The sequence below is a fragment of the Danio rerio genome, chromosome 8 (assembly GCF_052040795.2).
Source record: "Danio rerio strain M-AB ecotype USA chromosome 8, GRCz13ab, whole genome shotgun sequence".
NCBI lineage: Eukaryota > Metazoa > Chordata > Actinopteri > Cypriniformes > Danionidae > Danio > Danio rerio.
Window position 1 is genome coordinate 53204965 of NC_141028.1, and position 20426 is coordinate 53225390.

Genomic DNA, 20426 nt, shown 5'->3' on the forward strand with positions numbered 1-20426 from the left:
GAAAGAAGACAAAAGCGTGCGCTGACATAGAATGTAAAGTGCATTGTGAGTGTGGGGGAAGGGGGACAATAGCACTCGTGCTCGTTTCATGACTCCCGTGCTTAGCATGAATACACCCTAAAAGTAAATTTGATTTCTATATCACCTTCTTCAATACAGAGTGTGTGGAATCGGGTTTACAGAGATGAACATGCCAAAAAATATATCAGTTTTCTTTATTGTGAAACAAGTTTGAGGCAGAAACTGGTTTCATGAAAATATATGAAATTTTAGGGTAGGATTTTTTATTGTTGATTATTGATTTGTTTTCTCATGCTCACCTAGGCTGTGTTTCTGATTATTGTGGGGGAAAAAAAACCTCATATAAAGCATAGCACCACAATGGGCGGAATGTCAGGTAGAACACGAGTAACAATCATCTAGTCAGACGCTGAACATTGTTTTTACAGTAAAAATGAGAGGTATGTGGCGCTGAATGGCAGATTCATCTTTGTAATGGACTAGTTTGCAAGTTTAGGTGCAAACAGCAGGTTCCCTGACCATCAAAAGCCCCTAAAATCCATTTTCCTCTAAATACTTTTTTTGATAGAAAATGGGTATTGAAGTTCATCAGTATTTACAACCAATGTATTCTTCATCTAAATGTCTGTATGTAAAGAGCGCACAAAAACACTGTTTGCTACTTTGCATGTTTGATTTAAAGCTGTGCAGTCTTGTGCTGACCTGCCATTATAATGAAATTGTCAGGTTTTGTTTAAATATTCACTATACAAAAAGTCTTTTGCTGATTGTTTAAACTACTTATTTAAAATGAGCTGAATCAAAACAATTCTTGAGTTTTTTGGGGGGACAACTTAATAGTTTTATGTTCAACTGATTTAAATTTGGAAAACAATTAAAGGGTCACGAAACACCAAAACACTTTTTTGAGCTGTTAACAGTCATTTACAGTTGAAGTCAGAATTATTAGCCCCCCCTTTGCATTTTTTTTCTTTTTTAAATATTTCCCAAATTTTGTTTAACAGAGCAAGGATATTTTCACAGTATGTCTGATAATATTTTTTCTTCTGAAGAAAGTCTTATTTGTTTTATTCACGCTAGAATAAAAGCATTTTTTTATTTTTTCAAAACCATTTTAAGGACAATATTATTAATTTTTTCAATAGTCTACAGAACAAACAATCATTTTACATTTACTTGCCTAATTACCCTTAACTGCCTAGTTAACCTAATTAACCAAGTTAGGCCTTAAAATGTCCCTTTTAGCTGTATAGAAGTGTCTTGAAAAATATCTAGTCAAATATTATCTACTGTCATCATGGCAAAGATAAAATGAATCAGTTATTAGAAATGAGTTATTAAAACTATTATGTTTAGAAATGTGTTAAAATAAAAACTTCTCTTTGTTTAACAGAAAATGGGGAAAAAATAAACGAGGGGTCTAATAATAATGCTGTCTTAAACTGTATGTGTCCCACGCTGCTAAAAACAGTATTAGGACACATATATTTCACATATATTCATTATACACATATATTTATATCCTTGCGTGTATTCCAGTGTGGAGAGTGGATGTCTGTACCTGCGAGTACATCGTGACGTCTCTGAGTGTCCAGCATTAAGTCATGAGAAAGACTTGGTTCAAACCAATCAGCGCGCTCTATTGTGTGAGGTGCAACTTCATTAATATGCATGATCGCTTCGAAGACTGTTTTTACCTTTTACAGTGTTCAGACGGCAGAGAGACGACACGTTGTGTTGCCAAAACAAGTGGAAGAAGAAGAATGGTTTGGAGACACGGGTCATCAGTGTTAGGTCCCGATTTGCCGCTCGTCTCCTTTTAAAAAAGACGCGTCTCCAGTTGGTGTTGATTATCCTGTCTCAGATTTGGTAAGCGATCAGTGGTCTTTGTTTGTTTTTTCAGATGGCAAAGTTAGTTTGTATCGTCAGCAGTACTCTTTCAGTGTTTAAAGACAGACCTCATTGAAAATGATTTCTAAGTTATTAAGTTTACAGTACGTTAATATCACTACTGTAATATTATGGACTGAAAGATCTGTCATAAATGCGGCTTAGAGGTCTGCATTCCTGCAACTGTACCGTGGGAACCGACCAGATTTCATGCGGCGCAGGAATACATTTCTGAATTAAGCGTGGGAGAGGTCGGTAACTGGTGTAATTTGAACGGGAGCGGGCAGTCCAACAATATCGCTCCTGATTCCTGAGCAAGCCAGCACGCGTTTGTATGTGTGAGAATATGAAAGCGTGATGCTATGTGTAGCTTGTTTGTTGCCGTCTATGTGTGTTTGTATGTGTATGTGTGTGAATAAGAGAGAGAGCTTAGTGCTGTCTATGTGTGTGTATGTGTGTGAATGAGATGCTGAGCGTGATGCTGAGCGTGATAGGCTGTCTGGAATCTCTATCATGTAGCTGGGTGGTTTTTGGTTTTAGCGGGAACGGTCGCGGCGGGTAGAAAACGGAGCAGGGAGGGCAGCAGAACAACAAATGCTGAATATAAACGGGAGCGGTCATTTCTTAAATACAATAATAATTTTGACCGTATATAAAAAGGCTTTTAGCTCAGTGGGTCCTTGTATTTTATCATTTATTAATAACTGTCTCAATTCAGGGTCTGTTCCGACTGTGTTTAAGCAGGCTGTGAATAAAACTATCCTCAAGAAACCTAATCTTGATCCTGTTGTTTTATCTAATTTTAGACTAGTGTCATATCTCCCCTTTTTATCTAAAGTCTTAGAAAAAGTAGTTTTTACACAGGTGCAATTTATCTTAAAAAATATTATATGTTTGAGACGTTTCAATCAGGTTTTAGATCACGTCACAGTACTAAATCTGTACTTCTCAAAGTACAAAATGTTATTTTTTTGTCTCTTGATGCTAAAAAACGATTTTACTTGTCATGCTAGACCTTAATGCTGCTTTTGATACTTTGGACCATTCTGTCCTCCAATCTCAATTGGCCCATCAGGTTGGCCTACAAGGGCCTGTATTAGAGTGCCTAATGAGTTACCCTCAAACTATCTTAAAAGTTTGGGAGTGAGTTTGGACAGTGCTTTAAAATTGGATAAACAGGTAAATTCAGTAATCAAGGATATCTTTTTTCAGCTTCGTCTTCCTGCCAAAGTCAAGCCATTTCTGCGCCAGCGTGAATTACAAAAAGCCATTCATGCTTTTATCAGCTCTCGTCTGGACTATTGCAATGCACTTTATGTTGGAATTTACCAAACCCTACTCCATCATTTACAACTAGTGCAAAATAGTGCTTCAGAATGCAGCAGCACGAGTGGTCTTTAATAAACCTAAAAGAGCACATGTCACTCCGCTACTCATCCGTTTGCACTGGCTGCCTGTTGCTGCTCGCATCATATTCAAAGCTCTGATGTTTGCTTACAAAGCAACTTCTGGCTTTGCTCCTTCTTATATGCTCTTAGTTCTGCAGATGTATGTGCCCTCCAGAAACTTGCGTCCTGTGAATGAACGTCGCCTGGTGATTTCATCCCAAAGGGGGAAGAAATACCTTTCCCAAACTTTCGCATTCAATCTGTCCAGTTGGTGGAATGAACTCCCTAACTGCATCAGAACAGCAGAGTCACTCGCTGTCTTCAAGAAACGACTAAAAACTCAACTATTTAGTCTCCACTTCCCTTACTAATCTGCAATTGCCTCTCTGGCTACACCGCTAACTGTACTACAAAAAAATAAAAAATAAATAAATAAATAAATAAAATAACTAATGTTTTGCATCTTACACTTTAGATACCTAAAACTTGTCTACAGCATTTATTCATTGTTGCTCTTATAGCTGTGTAAATTGCTCCCTTGTCCTCATTTGTAAGTCGCTTTGGATAAAGGCGTCTGCTAAATGACTAAATGTAAATGCTGCTGCTTGCATGCTGACGAATAATCGCAACCGTGAGCACATTACTCCTCTTCATTACTCTCTTCGCTAGCTCCCTGTTAGGTTCAGGATTGATTTTGAACTACTTTTGTTTGTTTTTACTGCAGGTAATGGTCTTGCACCTTCATATTTATGTAAGATTTAAAAGATTCATAATCTGAACAAGGTCCTACAATCAGCAGGTCAGTTGTTGCTGGAGGTCCCTAGATCTAGAAACCAAGGGGGCGATTGTTCATTTGCAGTGGCAGGTCCAAAACTATGGAACACCTTGACTTTAGAACTTTGCATCATTACGGATGTGGCACTATTTAAAGCTAAACTCAAAACCTATTCATTTAGACTTGCTTTTGATATTCGTTAGTACAAAATGTTGTTTTGTTGACATTTGTTTAACATGTTTTTTAATGTTTACATTTTTGTTTTTAAGACTGTAAAGTACTTTGGGCAGCCTCCTGGTTGTAATAAGATGCTATATAAATAAAGATTGATTGATTGATTGATTGATTGATTGATTGCAATCAATCAATCAATCCGCTGTGTAAAACATATGCTAGATAAGTTGGTGGTTCATTAAGCTGTGGTGACCCCTAATAAATAAGGGACTAACCCTAAGAAAAAAGAATGAATGATTACCGTGTAAATGGAGGCGGTGGTGGTCTGGTGGCATAAGATGGCACAGAGGCTGATTTATTAGTATAAACCACCTGCAAAAAGACAGAAACTCACGTTATTACTGCACAAACATGACAGGTAACTTAAGAACAAATAACCTAAACTAAACAAGATATAGCTAAACATCTAAAAATCTAGCAAACCTAGGCTTAAACGGATAGTTCACCCACAAAAAAAACCTCAATAATTACTCACTCGAATGATTCAAAAACTGGGTTGACTTGATTTTGATTAAACAAAAGAAAATATTTATAAAAAAAAGCTGAAAACTGGTATCAGTTGACTTCCATAATTTTTGTTTTTGCTACTATGGAAGTCAATGGTTATAGGGTTTCAGCTTTTTTACAGAAAATCTTAAGGATTTAACAATGGGGGTCAAACTAGTTCGGAACCACTTGTGGTACAGTAAATAATGAGTAGATGTTCATTTTTGAGTGAACTATGCCTTTAGAGGATTCATTTAAACACCAGTAGCCTGCGATCATAAACCATGCTGTAAGAATCATTTAATAATTTTCCACAGTTTGTACTACAATAAAATATACAGTAACCCCCTGTGCATATTAATGAAATGGGCCACTACAAAGAAATTCTTAATAAGAAAAATATTTCTCACTGTAAACCATGATAAATATATACAGTGCATCTGGAAGCTTCACTTTTTCCAAAATGGATTAAATTTCCTCAAAATCCTACACACAATACCTCTTAATGACAAAGTGAAAAAAGAGTTTTTGAAATTGTTGCAAATTTATTGCAAATAATAAAACCTGAAAAATCACATGTGCAGAAGTATTCACAGCCTTTGCTCAATACTCTGTTGATGCACCTTTGACAAAAAATACAGCCTCAAGTTTTTGAATATGATGCCACAAGCTTGGCACACCTGTCTTTGGGAAATTTTGCCCATTTCTCTTTGCAGTACCTCTGAATCACTGAGTTGTTGTGAAGCCACTCCACTGACATTTTGGTGGTGTGCTTTGGGTCATTGTCCTGCTGGAAGATGAACCGTTGCCCCAATCTGAGCTCAAGAGCACTCTGAAAGCCTTCAGATGCCTTTTTGGCAAATTCCAGGTGGGGAGTGTCTTTCGTTTGGCCACTCTACCATACATGCCTAATTGGTGGATTGCTGCACAGATGGTTGTCCTTATGTAAGGTTCTCCTCTCTCCACAGAAGAACGCTGAAGCTCAGACTGAGTGACCATTGGGTTATTGATCACCTCAGACCCTTCTCCCTCAATTACTCAGCTTAGATGGCCGGCCAGCTCTAGGAAGAGTCCTGGAGGTTCCAAACATCTTCCACTTAAGGACAACGGAGGCCCCTGTGCTCATTGGAACTTTCAGAGCAGCAGAAATTTTTCTGTAACCTTCCCCAGCCTTGTGCCTCGAGACAATCCTGTCTCAGAGGTCTACATACAATACCTTTGTCTTCATACTTGGTTTGTGCTTTGACATGCACTGTCAACCCTGGGATCTTATATAGACCTTATATGCCTTTTCAAATCATGTCCAATCAACTGAATTGACCACAGGTGAACTCCAATGAAGCTGCTGAAACAACCAAAGAATGACCAGTGAAAACAGAAGGTACCTGAGCTCAATTTTGAGCTTCACAGCAAAGGCTGTGAATACTTCTGTACATGTGATTTTCCATTTTTTTTATTTTTAGTAAATTTGCAACAATTTCAAAAAATCTGTTTTCACATTGTCATTATGGGGTATTGTGTGTAGAATGTTGAGGAAACAAATGAATTAAATCCATTTTGGAATGAGGCTGTAACATAAAAAATAAGAAAAAGTGAAGCGCTATGAATACTTTCTGGATGCACTGTAGGTTACAAAATAACCGATGTTCCTATAGAGGTTTAGAGCATCACAATATATCATGTCTGAAGTGCCGTTTAGTGCGTTTTTATTTCGAAACTGCATTTTATAATGAAAACAGGTCTTGTGCAGACTGACGTTTTTATTGTTTACAAAAAAAAGATTCATTGTCCACATTATACATCCTAAAACACATAATATGTGATCATTCATGTTCAGTGGGCATTCACAAATTTTGCCAGCATCTATACTTGTAGTCTACCGCTTGTATAATGTAACTGACGAATCAGAGAACGTTTCACAACAGTCCAAAACACCAGTCAGAGAGCGACGGTAGAAAGTTTTCAAACTTTGCAATTTAGTCCATCTATGCTGAATCCAAACCCCAGATTTTGCAAACAAAAACGATGTCGGTATCATTTTCAAAATGCTCCATTTTAGCTAGATCTGAAGTAGTAGTATTATGAAAACGTACAGTAGTACGTGTTTTAAAATGAAAACGCATTAGTGTAAATGGCACTCTGAAACATGTTTTCTCTAATCTTAAGAGCTCAATGCAGCCCAAACGCAATCGCCAATCTAATTTCACCAAGTAGGCCATGCTCCTGAATTAACACCTATGTTGATCCTGGAACAACATTCCAATCAGCCAATCAGAATTAAGGAATATGTTTATACTTTATGTTAAGTTTAGGCTTACGGTTTGGGTTTATGCACTTCTACGTCATTGTTATTCAACTATTATTCCCCTCTGATTCTGGAAATAATTTACAGTTATAGTTGGGTATTGATAACATTTTCAAACAAAAATGATGTTCCAGGATCAGTATAGATGTTAATCCTGGGTTGCATCATACTTGGCAAAATCATGACGCTCCAAAGGCAAATACATGCTGATGTTAAAATGAATCATGTTAAAGTAAACATCGAGTTATTGTTAGTAGTGAAAAAAAATCATAGTGTAGAGAAAGAAAGGTCAACAATAATGTAGACAAGATACTATAAAAGCAAAATCAGCAGAGACGCCCTACAAATAAATTAAAAACCTTCTTTTGTATAATAATAATTTAAAAAAAGCTTTTTATTTACCTCCTCTGGTGGCAATAACTGAGTCTGGTGCTTTATTGTAGAAGAGAAAAAGAGAGGATTCTGGTCAGTATCTATATATAAGCACATTGTAGCGATCTGACTGGGTAGGGGTGCCAACTTATATATTTATAAGTAAAAAATAAAAAATAATATTTATAAGTCAGTGCTACAAAGGATACACTAGCAGTGCAATAACCTTAGTAACCCCTTATAGAGCTAAAGACAAAATAAATCAGACAGAACTAAACCAGTTTAAATTGCATTCTAATATTATTCAATTAGGTCTTCTTAAAACCTCAAAATAACACTATATACATATTTTACAACAGTAAATTTTTCAAACCCATTCCAACAAGCATCTGAATAATTCAACACAATCAAATGCACAAAACAAAATAATAATAATAATAAACCAAATAAAGAGGTACCTCGGTCTACTTGAAATTAATTTGATCCATGCACAAAGATTAAACCACCGATTCACATCAATTTGTTAGAACATTACATTCATTACTGTTATACAGAAATTCAATATAAACAATTTAAACAGTTCAATGATTCACTCGGTTCAAACATTTCAATGATTTACTCGGGTCAAACAATTCAATGATTCACTTGGTTTAAGCAATTCAATGATTTACTTGGTTTAAACAATTTAATGATTCACTTGGTTTAAACAATTTAATGATTCACTTGGTTTAAACAATTCAATGATTCACTTGGTTTAAGCAATTCAATGATTCACTTGGTTTAAACAATTCAATGATTCACTTGGTTTAAACAATTCAATGATTCACTTGGTTTAAACAATTTAATGATTCACTTGGTTTAAACAATTCAATGATTCACTTGGTTTAAAGGTTCAGGACACCCTGGAGGACTTTTTATTTTATTTTAACAGATTTGTTTGTGTTGAGCATCAGTTAAGACAATGTTAGCACCTGTCAGCTTTAATTGTGGGGAAAACTGGATAATTTTGAGCTTTTGTCAGCTAATTTCAGCTTCCGGGTTTAAAATGATTTTTTGGAGGGATCAAAATCGGCGACGTAGCGCAGTACAGCAAATGCAATGATGACGCGTCGGTTTCTCATTACTAATCATAGCGGAGTTTTCTTATCCTATGAGAAGGACTGGCTGCTTAATTATTCATGAGAGCACGTGCATTCCGAAGGCAGACCTGCCAGTTTCAAGCAAGCTGTGAGACACAGACCAACGGAACGCAGTAGCCGTTCATGAAGGCTCGTATGTGTTTGTTTCCATGATCCACGGGGTTTGTTGCATGTTTTATCCCCGCGATCTTGTCAGGGCCGATCATACAGCAAAGCTGTGTGTGTGCTGCAAGCATTTTTGTCAGGAGAGCAGCACGCGAATTAGAGAATGGCGGACGTTGACTTTTATCAGGAGTTCGTTCACATTCAGACACATCACTGTGCTGCTGTGTTTGCCTAAATCCTCTATACTGAGTCTGCATTCAGATCTATAATAGACCCGGAGATCGAGGGAGAATCCTCATTTATAGTGTTTACATGAACACACTTATCTTTATAATGATATAAATTGTGGTTATGTGTATATGAAATTACAAATAACAAATGTAGCAGGGCATTAAATTACTGTTTATTTCTTTGCATTTTAACTTTGTAAACTATAAACTCATGCCTCTCCTCAGGGTTTGTGTCTCATTTTGTGAGCCAACTGTCAACAGCAGTTGTTCGCTCCCCTTCTCCCCTGCTGGCCACGCCCACTCCTGCCCTATGCTTGCGGAGCTCCACGCCCATTAATCATGCATCTTTTGAAAAAATTCTGAAGTAGACTTTAACCGAAAGTGGGGGGTGTCATGGCCCTTTAAACAATTCAATGCTTCACTCAGTTCTAGTAATCAAGATGCTCAGTTTGTTTAAACAGTTCAATGATTCATTCGGTTCTAACTGAGATGCTCACAGTTCGTCAAACAAAAAATATAAACAGGCACATTCAGCCTTAAAACTAAGATGTGACATTAAATGCTACAGCTAATGCTTCTTCACACACTGTTCATGACATTTTGACTATTTCACTTTCTTTTGCACTTTCTATAGATGTTCACTAGAATGCTCTGTGTTATTCTCAGGCACACATGCAGAAAGTAGATGAAAGGTACAGTACTGTAGATTGCTATAGCTCTACATTTGAGGCTTGTGTTAGCACTACATTTAGTGAGTTAATGTTTGCTATCATTTTGTAGTGTTTCTGCCTACTCACCCCATCTTTTACTATGCTCTTTGGAATTCCCCGCTGGGACACTGTAGCCTGCGGTCTGCTTTCATCTCTTAGGAAACAACCAAAGACTAGATCAAAAAGCTGACTGGTATTAATTATATTAAATAATTATAATGAAAACGCTAAATATCAAACATTCAATTAAACAATGCTGGAATCATTCTTTCTTATCGGGAGAGTTCACCCAAAAACTTTGTTATCATTTGCTCACTATTCACTTGTTTCAACCCTTTATGAATCTTCTGTTAAACTCAAAGAAGATGTTTTGAAGAAAGCTGGGAACCAATTGACTTCCATAGCATTTGGTTTTTCTACTCAAAGTTAATGATTACAGGCTTTCAGCTTTCTTAAAAATAGCTTCTTTTGTGGTCAAGGGAAAAAGGACACTCATAAAGGTTTGGAACCACTTTAGGGGTGAACTATCCCTTTAAATATTTGCTGTTAAACCAAAGTGCTGATGAAAAAAAGCTTGGTTCTGATTGGCAGCCAAACCTCTCTCACCTTTTACCACCAAAACATTATAGAAAAACAATATATGAATCATAAACAATTTATTTTAATTTTTTTGTTTATTTTACTTTTAGTTTATTATTATTATTTACCTGATAGATTTAATTATAAGCCTTTTTATGATGGAATTATGTAACTATTGACCTTTTTTACTTTCAAAGATTTTGATTATGCATTGGAGTTATGCAACAATTTATCATGAAGTCAAAAATAATCATATAGCTATATAAAGCCAGCTAAATTACCCAAGTAAACATTAATTAATAATAAAAAAATTAATGAACACCTGCTTTGAGGCTACACTGCAAAAAAAAAATGCTTTTCTTACTCTGAGTTCGTGTAATTTTTGTAGTCCAAATATCTAAAAATTTATCCGAGCAACATTTTTTAAGACAAGTTAAAAATATTCAGCAAATTCAATTTAGGGTAGTGCATGGAATACACTGGTCTAGAAATAAACTGAATACATTTTCTGATCTTGACCCAACCTGCCTTTACTCTACAACCGAACCAGCCACACTGTTACATACTTTCTGGTCTTGTTTGAAGATCTGATTTTTGGGGGAAAGTCTTTAGGTGCTGTTTTTTTAATTGTCAATAGACCCAAACTCTTTAACAGCATTGTTTGGAATCCTGCCAGAATATGTTGAACTAAATTCATTACAGGCAGATAGTGTAGGCTTTGCAACCTTACTGACTAGATGACTTATTCTTATAAAATGGAAGTCAGCAGCTACCCCTTTTTATCAGCAATAAGTTTTAGATTTTTTTTACACGCTCTTCAAATGGAAAAGATTCGGTTCGCAATAAAACAAAAGCCAGAAGAGTTCCAGAAAGTCTGGAGCCCTTTTCAATTTTTTTTTTTTCAAGGAGACACCTATATCTTTATTGCCTTTTTCCCTTTCTTTTCTTTGTATAATTTAATTAATTTATTTATTTTACTTATTTATTAATAATTATTCTTATTTTTAATTCTTATTTTTGCTATATTATGTTTGCATATACTTGTGTATATATGTGGTATTTTATCTTTTATTTCTATACTTATTACTTATTTAGTGTATAATTATGTTTTCCTTATAATTTCTTGTTAAGTGAATTGTATCATTAAGTATATAAATATATATATATATATATATATATATATATATATATATATATATATATATATATATATATATATATATATATATATATAAATCTACATGTATCAATATTATATATTTTTTATTGTCTGACTTAATGAACCTAATAAAAAAAAAATATATATATATATATATATATATATATATATATATACATATATATATATATATATATATATATACATATACATATATATATATGTATGTATATATATATACATACATATATATACATATATATATATATATATATATATATATATATATATATATATATATACATACATATATATATATATATATATATATATATACATACATATATATATATACACATATATATATATATATATATATATATATATATATATATATATATATATATATATATATACATATATATACATATATATTCAGCAAAAATAAGTCCAAGGGACTCAAAAAATGTGGAAAGAAATATCAAACAGCCTTTATTAACATGGTTAATCCTTAAAAAAACCTACTCATTTTGGCAAAAAACTGCCTTCATCAGGGTATGAATCTTAGGCCTCTTGACTTATAACAATATCTAAACAATACTAAAATAATACATTAAACAAGGTTTAACAATATTAAACAATAACAATATAAACAATAAGAATATCACAATATTAACCTTGTTTAATATATTATTTTAGTACTGTTTAGATATTCCGATGAGTCTCGAGACCGTAGCATTCAAAAGAAACTCCAGACGCACGTGATCACTGTTACCTCGAAGGCAGCTCTCTGCCAAAGGCGCAGATTTTTTAAGGATTAGCCATGTGAACAAAGACTTTTTAATATTTTTTCCACATTTTTCCAGTGTTCCAGTGCTGATGAATTCCAATTTGGTTTAGCTTTCTAGAAAATTGTCTTGACTTCAGAATTTTTCAATATTTGACCAAGAAAAAAGGCACAAGCTAAGCATTTTTTCCGTGTACATTATTACAGCAAGGCTACACAACAATTACAGCAATTAAACAGTCCATTATCAATTATCATTTACTTACTGCTTTCTTTCAGAGTTGCCAAAATCATTAGACTACGGTGTTAAAAAGTTAAGAGTACGCCACACTTTATACTCACTCATATGCCTGAGAGCGTTTCTTTCTAAGAAATCGTTGTTTCAGCTCGTTTCTCTTGAAGAACACGTACAAACCCAAGGCCAAAAGAGGAAGAACAAGGAAGAAGAACACAAGCAGACCGTCCCTCAAGGAAGTATCTTTATCTGGACAAAAACAATAATTTAATTTCATTATAATTCCGAGGTAATTAATTACAAGCATTGTACTATTTGTGAAGCATTCCCACTATCTGCTAATCAGCTTTACCATTCCAGGTGGGTCCGCTGTCAATGCTTCCTCCATACCCTGAGGCTTCACAGAACGGAGGAGCCCAGCCGTATTCACAGTGGCAGTTTTTATTGCTGTTACAAACCTGCGAGTATTCAAGCACAAATGCACAAACTGAAAAACTCTGCATTTTAGAATATGGTAATTGTAATATGAAAAATGTTAATGTACAAATTTGAGCTGTGGTGAAACAATCTTTTGAAGATTTTAAAAATGCATCACATATTCTCTCTTGAATCAATTCTGAGCTCATTTTCTATCAGCAGATCCTACTTTTTGACAGGGAAATTGCTTTTCTATTTGTAAAGCACTGCTACCAGTGTGTGAAGAAGATATTTTTTATGCTCTCTTTTTCAAACTGTATGCAGTAAACATGAACCAAACATGAGCCAGACATGAGGCACGCAAAACTGGGTCTGTGTAAGATGAGAAGACTGCTTAGCAACAACACTCGTGGCCCGTTTCAACTGAGTGGTAGGGTATGGTATGGTTTGGTTTGGTACGCTTTTATGGCCGTTTCCACTGTCAAAAGGCATACCGAACCGTATCGTACCACTTTTTCAGCACTCTTTCGAAAGGGTACCAAACATGAGAAAGGGTACCAAAAGGTGGAGCTAGACGCACAGCTGTATGCTATTGGTTTATAGAAATACGTCATTCGCTTACGCAACAAGCCAGAATGAAAACAAAAGAGCCACCATGTTTAAAATACACAGCCGAGAGATTACAGTGGAATTATATATACATATAATAACGAGCCATGGGCGAACTGGGCTCAAACAAACCTTGTCGTCGTCTTGATGAACAGCCACAAAGCCAAAAAGAAGAGCAGAATTACCCTGTGCCCCTTAGTTTTTTACGAGCCAGTCCGAAGCGAAATGGTTTTGCTTTCTTGCTTGCGCTCGCTGCGCGTCTATATCTGAAATAACAAACTTCTTGAGCTCATAATAATAGCGTGTGCTTGATTACTGACTTGCTCTTAAAACTTGATCCTATCAGAAACTGACAAACGCGAGAGTGATGCGCGGAAAATCAAAGGAGAAGTCGGAAAAAAGGGAGCACATTATTTTTTCAGCAAACGTGAACAAACTGCCATGTTTAACTATTATCATTATCTTGTGGACTAACATGAACTCAAAATGATGGAATGACTCTCTAACCGTACGTTCGCACCGAAAGCGGCGAGAGCGTCCAAGGTCGCTCTGGCCGCCCTGGCGACAATGCTGTCTGCGTTCAGCTCCGGCGGCGAGAGCGTCAAAACTCGCTACATTGATCTCGTATTTAAAGGAGCCGTTGCAGCATATCAGTTACATTCCTGCATAAAACATGTTTTTAGAGTGAAAATGTTGCGCACTTCTTATCAAATTCATACAACAATGGAAGATCAAGTTGCGTGTGGTGTGGCTTTGCTTTATTTATCCATTATGTGTCCATATGTCTGAAATATCCTGAAGCAGCTATAATGTTTTGTATTGTCACGTCGCGTGAGTTTCCCGCTTTTTTGAGATAAATTTATATAACTTTAATGAACATCACTAACTCGCCAGTAACTTATTTAATGCATTTTCCTGTGAGAAAACATTGTAAACCGGCGACCGCAATCATCAAACCCTTGGAAACAACTGTGGTTGGAACCAAAGTTCACAGTTCTGTGTTCTCTGAACTCCTGTCAAGCGGTGGACGTCTTCATTCTGATTGCTTGCCGCCGAACCGCGTCATAGCTCATTACCATAAAGTTGACTTGATTTCAACTCTCCTCGACGCCCACGCCAGAGAAGACGCGCTGCGCTGCTCCTCGCCACTTATCGCCACCCGCTCTCATTGAAAATGAATGACTTCCGGCTACTTTGACGCTCTCGCCGCTTTCGGTGTGAACGTACGGTAACAGAGGCTACATGTGCTGCTGAATATTACAGACACAGATGAGAGATCTGCTCTGACTGTGGGCTATATGTTGTGTTGTTTTTGAACCTAAATAAGCACTAAATGTATGCTGTTTGTAGTTTTTCTGTAGTTGGTAACAGATCAGAGACTGTAAGGGGCTGTATGTGTTCATTTATGTTGCATTTATTTATTTATTTTATATAATTGCAGACGTTACAGTAGGCTGTTTCGCACTGTCATTGATCTGCAGGTATAATCAAATCCTGTTCATAGTAAAGTTAGTAATAAACATTTATACACAAGTATTTATGTGTGTAAAGCATCTGTTTTGTGAGAAGTGCTTCTCATATGATGTGAACGACCTGTACAGTTTTACTGTTGACATTTATTACAGCGAGAATGACGTCGACTGAAACTCCATGTCGTAAACCACTCCCACCAAAAGGGTACCCTTACTAGTAGAAACGCAAGCTTGATAAAGGTGAGCCGTACCGACCCGAACAGTACCATACTGTACCAGTCAGTGGAAACGAGCCATAGGAGAAGGCTATGCTGAAGAATGACTGATAATGTAAAATAACTGAATATGTAAAGCACTGATTATATATGTTAAACATTCATATAAAGCTATATGTGTCAGAAGCTAGAGAGAGTAACATATTCTCAAGTTATTATGCCATCATGACAATGTATGTAGACACTTGGTTCTTTTGCATATATGCTCTGGTGTCAAAACAGTTGCGACACTGTAGGAATTGTGCAGGAGAGACTTCAGAATGCTCTGAGGTCTGCTCTGCACTTTCTCGGCTTTATTATGGAGAATTAAGTCTATTTTTCTGGTATCGAAAAACTTCCAATGCATCATTGATGAAAAGGTCAGCAACTATTTTATTTTATTTTTTAAGATTTATTTTTGGCCTTTTTGCCTTTATTATTAGATAGGACAGTATTGAGACAGGAAGCGAAGTGGGAGAGAGAGAGGGGGTAGAGTAGGGAAATGTCGTCGAGCTGGGATTTAAACTCGCGACGCCCTGACGTGCGATTGCACCATATGTTGACGCACTAACCACTAAGCTATTGCGCCGACAAGGTCAGCAACTATTACAAATATGAGAAGGTCGGTAAAAACGACAAATGGCGCCCAACGTGGGGCTGAAAACGACATGTGCGATATCAGCCAATATTTGTCCATTTGACATCGTGTCCTAACAACACACAATGCGACGTGCAATAGAGTTTCTTTTCCATGTTTAAAGGAGTTTCTGAAGGATTTTTTCCAGAATTGGAAAAGAAATTGTTATACTCATAACCACTTGAAAGTAAGATTATGAAAAATAAAAGTCCAAGTAATTTTTTGAAACTTGACTTTGTACAGAGTCATAGGATATTTATATAGAATCATGGGATGGATTTGTAGGCAGTTTGGTGCATATGTACCCCATGGCCATGGCATTTCTTCTCAACGTCGCAGTCATAATTCAGCACGTCTGCACTTCTGCACTCAAAATTCAGACAAACCTGCAATTCAAACAGCAAAAAGTGAGAGTAAAGTTAGTCATTACAGTGCAGGAGTGAAATGAAATGTTCAAATAACGTGAAAATCTGATCTGATCAGCACACAAGCAGACCCTTTTAGAATAATTTGATTATGATACAACTTTTTATATTGTGTTTGAGGGCAATCGCAGATCATGGTACACTTTTCAGTTCATGGAGAAAAAAATCTCAAGTATGAGAAGGTGAAGTAAGAGAAGGAGCGCGATCCTGCTGAAGAGTTTGCCCTCTGCTGTGGTTAGATATGTAATGGGCAGCACAAATGTCTTGATACCTCAGGCTGTTGATGTTGCTGCAGATCTCTCGCACACCCCCATACTGAATGTAACCCCAAACCATGATTTTTCCTTGATTTGACTGATTTCTGTGAGAATCTTGGGTCTATGTGGGTTCCAATAGGTCTTCTGCAGTATTTGTGATGATTGGGATGCAGCTCAACAGATGATTCATCTGAAAAATCAACCTTTCTGCCACTTTTCTAAATGATCAACTAGAAGTTATTATTTTTTTGCTCTTACAACTGAAATCGACGACAAGACTTCTATCAGGTAGTTTAGAAGAAAGTGGTTAAACTTCTTTATTTCCTATCAGCACACTTCAAGATGAAACCTTGTTTAGTAACCTGTTGAATATTTCTTTTCTCTCTTACCTTATTATCTCCACACTTAGTGCCCTCGTTGACCATGCCGGGATCAGGTACGTCAGAGCCCAACCGGAAGTCTACACCCCAGCAAGTAGTGCCCGCAATGGGGGTCTCGATGCGTGCTGGCTTAATGCCGAAAATGACAGACAACGAAAAAACATTCTCACACTGTAGTTTCCCACACATGGCGTTCCTGCAGGCAGAAAAAATGTTTGTGCGTGTACTTATGAATGTAGGCCAACATTCAGAACTTCCTAGTTGTGAAGTTTGAGTTAAGTTGTAATGACATGTATCTTGCTGTACCTGCTTTCACATTTCTTGAATCCACTGGAATGGTAGCCACAGTTTCCAAAGCGATCGCCTTTAGAGTTAACATCCTTAAAACACAGCTCAGGAGCAGCCTTAGCCTCTACAAGAAAGTAAAGAGAGACGGGTCACATCAGCGATTCTCAGCATTTATTCTGACATCAAATCCTCCCGTCGTAAAAAAAACAACAACAGCTGAAAGCTGAGCTAATATTGGTTATTTAACTCCAAAGAAAATTTGTGTAGCAATATAAATTGTATAAAACAAATACTTGCATGTTATTATTTTTTTAAAAATTAACAACTGACATGATTTTTTACAAATATTTTTCAATTATTTTTACTTTTTTGTGCTTTATGTAAATAAAAAGACATTTGTTATAGAAATATCTAAGATTATGTAGGATATTACAAACACCTATACCTTTTTTGGGTCTAAAAATGTCATTTAAAAGGTAAATTTGTCATGTTTTAAACCAGTGGTTCTCAAACTTTTTTCATCAAGTACCACCTTAGAAAAAAATTGTCTCTCCAAGTACCACCAAAATGAGCGGTATTGAAATACAATAGCGTAGTATGCCCAGTAAAGCAGCTACAACTCTGCACAGTTAAAAAACGTGGCAGATTACCTTAGAAATATAGGCTATATGTCATTTATGGCATAATATATACATAATTTTTGCTAAATTTTTAAATATATGTAGCATGTACATGACATATTTCATTCCTCCGCGTAACTCTAGTGGGAAGCCTGCGTACCACTAGTGGTACATGTACCACAGTTTGAGAACCACTGTTTTAAACAGTTTTAATCTTGAAAATAAATTAAACCGTTTGAAATGGAACTTCAGAACTGTGAAGCAAGCACATATCAGTCATGCAGCATGTACATTTAATATTGTTAAAGAGGTTTAGGCCCAATCCCAATTCTATTTTTGTACCCCTACCTCTTCCCCTTCCCCTTGGCCCTTACAACCGAGAGTTAAGGGGAAAGACTTTTTACACTTGAGAATTGGGACAGCACTACAGCACCTGCACACGTCATCGTGATCTCATGCATCATATGAGATCAGAAGATGGCGACTGCTGTAGGTGAATGTATTAAAACGTGTTTGTTTGTTGTAAAAATTCATAATAATAACAAAAAATACTAATTTGTGGATCTCCTTACTTCCAGGTTCAGCAATACTGCTGTAGCTGGTGTATTCTGGGAAATTTTCTCACCCCTTGGTTTCAAGTGCGATCGTGAAACATCTTTTTTCAAAGGGCTATTTACCCCTTCCGCTTAGCTCAAGGGTGTCCAAACTCAGTTCTGGAGGGCCGGTGTCTTGCAGATTTTAGCTCCAACTTGCTTCAACACACCTGCAAGGATCTTTCCAGAATGTCTAGTAAGAGCTTGATTAGCTGGCCCAGGTGTGTCTGATTGGGGTTGGAACTAAACTTTGCAGTACACCGGCCCTCCAGGACCGAGTTTGGAAATCCCTGACTTAGCCCTACGCCTTCAAGCTAAAAACCATAACCTTACCATTTCGCTGAAGTGTAGTGAGTGCACTACTCTGTGCTTCTGAATGGCTGTATTTAAATTTTGTTCGTTTCGTTCGTAATATTTAAAATACTCACTAATTAATAATAACCTCATGTGAAACTCTAAATCTGCGTCTCATTTCTGGGCTGTTACTTTCAGTCGCAGATGCACACTTTGAGAGCCTTTATGACTGAATGAATGAAATGACAGTTTTCCCCAAAAACAAGGGCTGCTGAAATATAATCGGCTAAACTGGCATTGGGCGGGTTAAAAGAACCAAAACAAAGACAGACATTCCGGCACATAAAGCACATATTTTAACTTTCCTTATTATCTGCAAGCATGTTATTTTATTTTTTGTTTATGTTTTTTTATGCTTTAGAAGAGTAAAAAAATGTACATACAGCACCTTTAAATTACACACCTCCACAAGCACAAAATGATGTGTACTCACTAGGGATGGGAAGATTAATCGATATGTATCGATACGCGGTCATGCGCGTGCACGATGCGAGTGCATCGGTTGAGCAGCAGAGGATGAATGAAATTTTGGATGCAAATCGAGATGCATCGGTTTTTGCGAGATGCATCGGTTTTTCCGAGATACAGCTTATATTTTTAATATAGAATGTATTTTTTATTTATTAACAAGTGTTGTCAACCTGTTTTTGGCGCATAATTTAATCGACCTACATAAAGTAAGCCTTAGCAACGGATTTGCGGATGTGTACACTTTCACTACAACTCGGTGTATCAGGTGTGCGGATGAAGCTAGTGGAGCGCCCTCAGAAAGCGCGAGAAGCAAAACAAACATTTTATTCCTCACTGAGTTTTAAATCTAAAGTATGGCAACATTATGGATTTAAGGATGGACGACATGACAGGACAGATGCAATTTGCAAAAGTGTGCCGCGCATCTGTAAAATACGCGGGCAGTACGAGTAATCTGAAATCTCACTTGAAGCGGCGCCACGGTGTTGTTGTGAAAGCTCCATCTTCCAGTGGACCTCTATTCTGCCGCCCTATGCGTGGATATAACTGAGGACGCGCCGGTGTCGCGGACCTCTATTTTGCCGCCCTATGCGCGGATATAACTGAGGACGCGCCGGTGTCGCGGACCTCTATTCTTCCGCCCTATGCGCGGATATAACTGAGGACGCGGGTGTCGCGGACCTCTATTCTGCCACCCTATGCGCGGATATAACTGAGGACAAGCGGGCGCTGATGGAGGTGTCGCGGACATAACTGAGGATGCGGGTGGTAAGGGGGGGTGTTGCGGACGCCGCCCTCTCTATACTGCCGCCCTAGGCGGCCGCCTAGGTCGCCTCTATGGACGTGCCGGCCCTGTTCATCTGCAAAGATATTTATTCAGCCTAGTGTCACGGAGAACGAAGGTTTTGAACACCTCCTTCTGTTAATTTTTATTTAATTATAATAATAATTATAATATTAATAATAATTATGATAAAAATAATTGGGTGTCACGGTGGCACAGTGGGTAGTTTGACCACCTCACAGCAAGAAGATTGCTGGTTTGTTATATTTTTATTAGCCTGTTGTTTACAGTGACAGTGATGTTTCAACGCAGCATAACACTGCTAGTTCACAACATTAAGTTTTGAATATTCAGTAGCACAATATATGTTTGTAAAACTTGTTTTCATTGTTGAAAAGTTAAATCACAATTCTTGTTGTGCAATGCTAAATTTATTTATGTTGAAAGAGT

General features: G+C 36.8%; 1 long non-coding RNA gene across 2 annotated transcripts; it reads left to right on the forward strand.

Moving 5' to 3' along the window:
• Positions 1-16977: 16977 nt before the first annotated feature.
• On the forward strand, positions 16978-20116 carry LOC147842853 (uncharacterized). 2 transcript variants are annotated; one of them, XR_015498522.1, is made up of 3 exons: positions 16978-17654; positions 17982-18484; positions 18640-20116. It is a non-coding gene; the product is annotated as an uncharacterized LOC147842853 (long non-coding RNA). The 2 variants fall into 2 exon arrangements; XR_015498523.1 differs by having other exon boundaries at positions 18667-20108.
• The last annotated feature ends 310 nt before the right edge of the window (positions 20117-20426 follow it).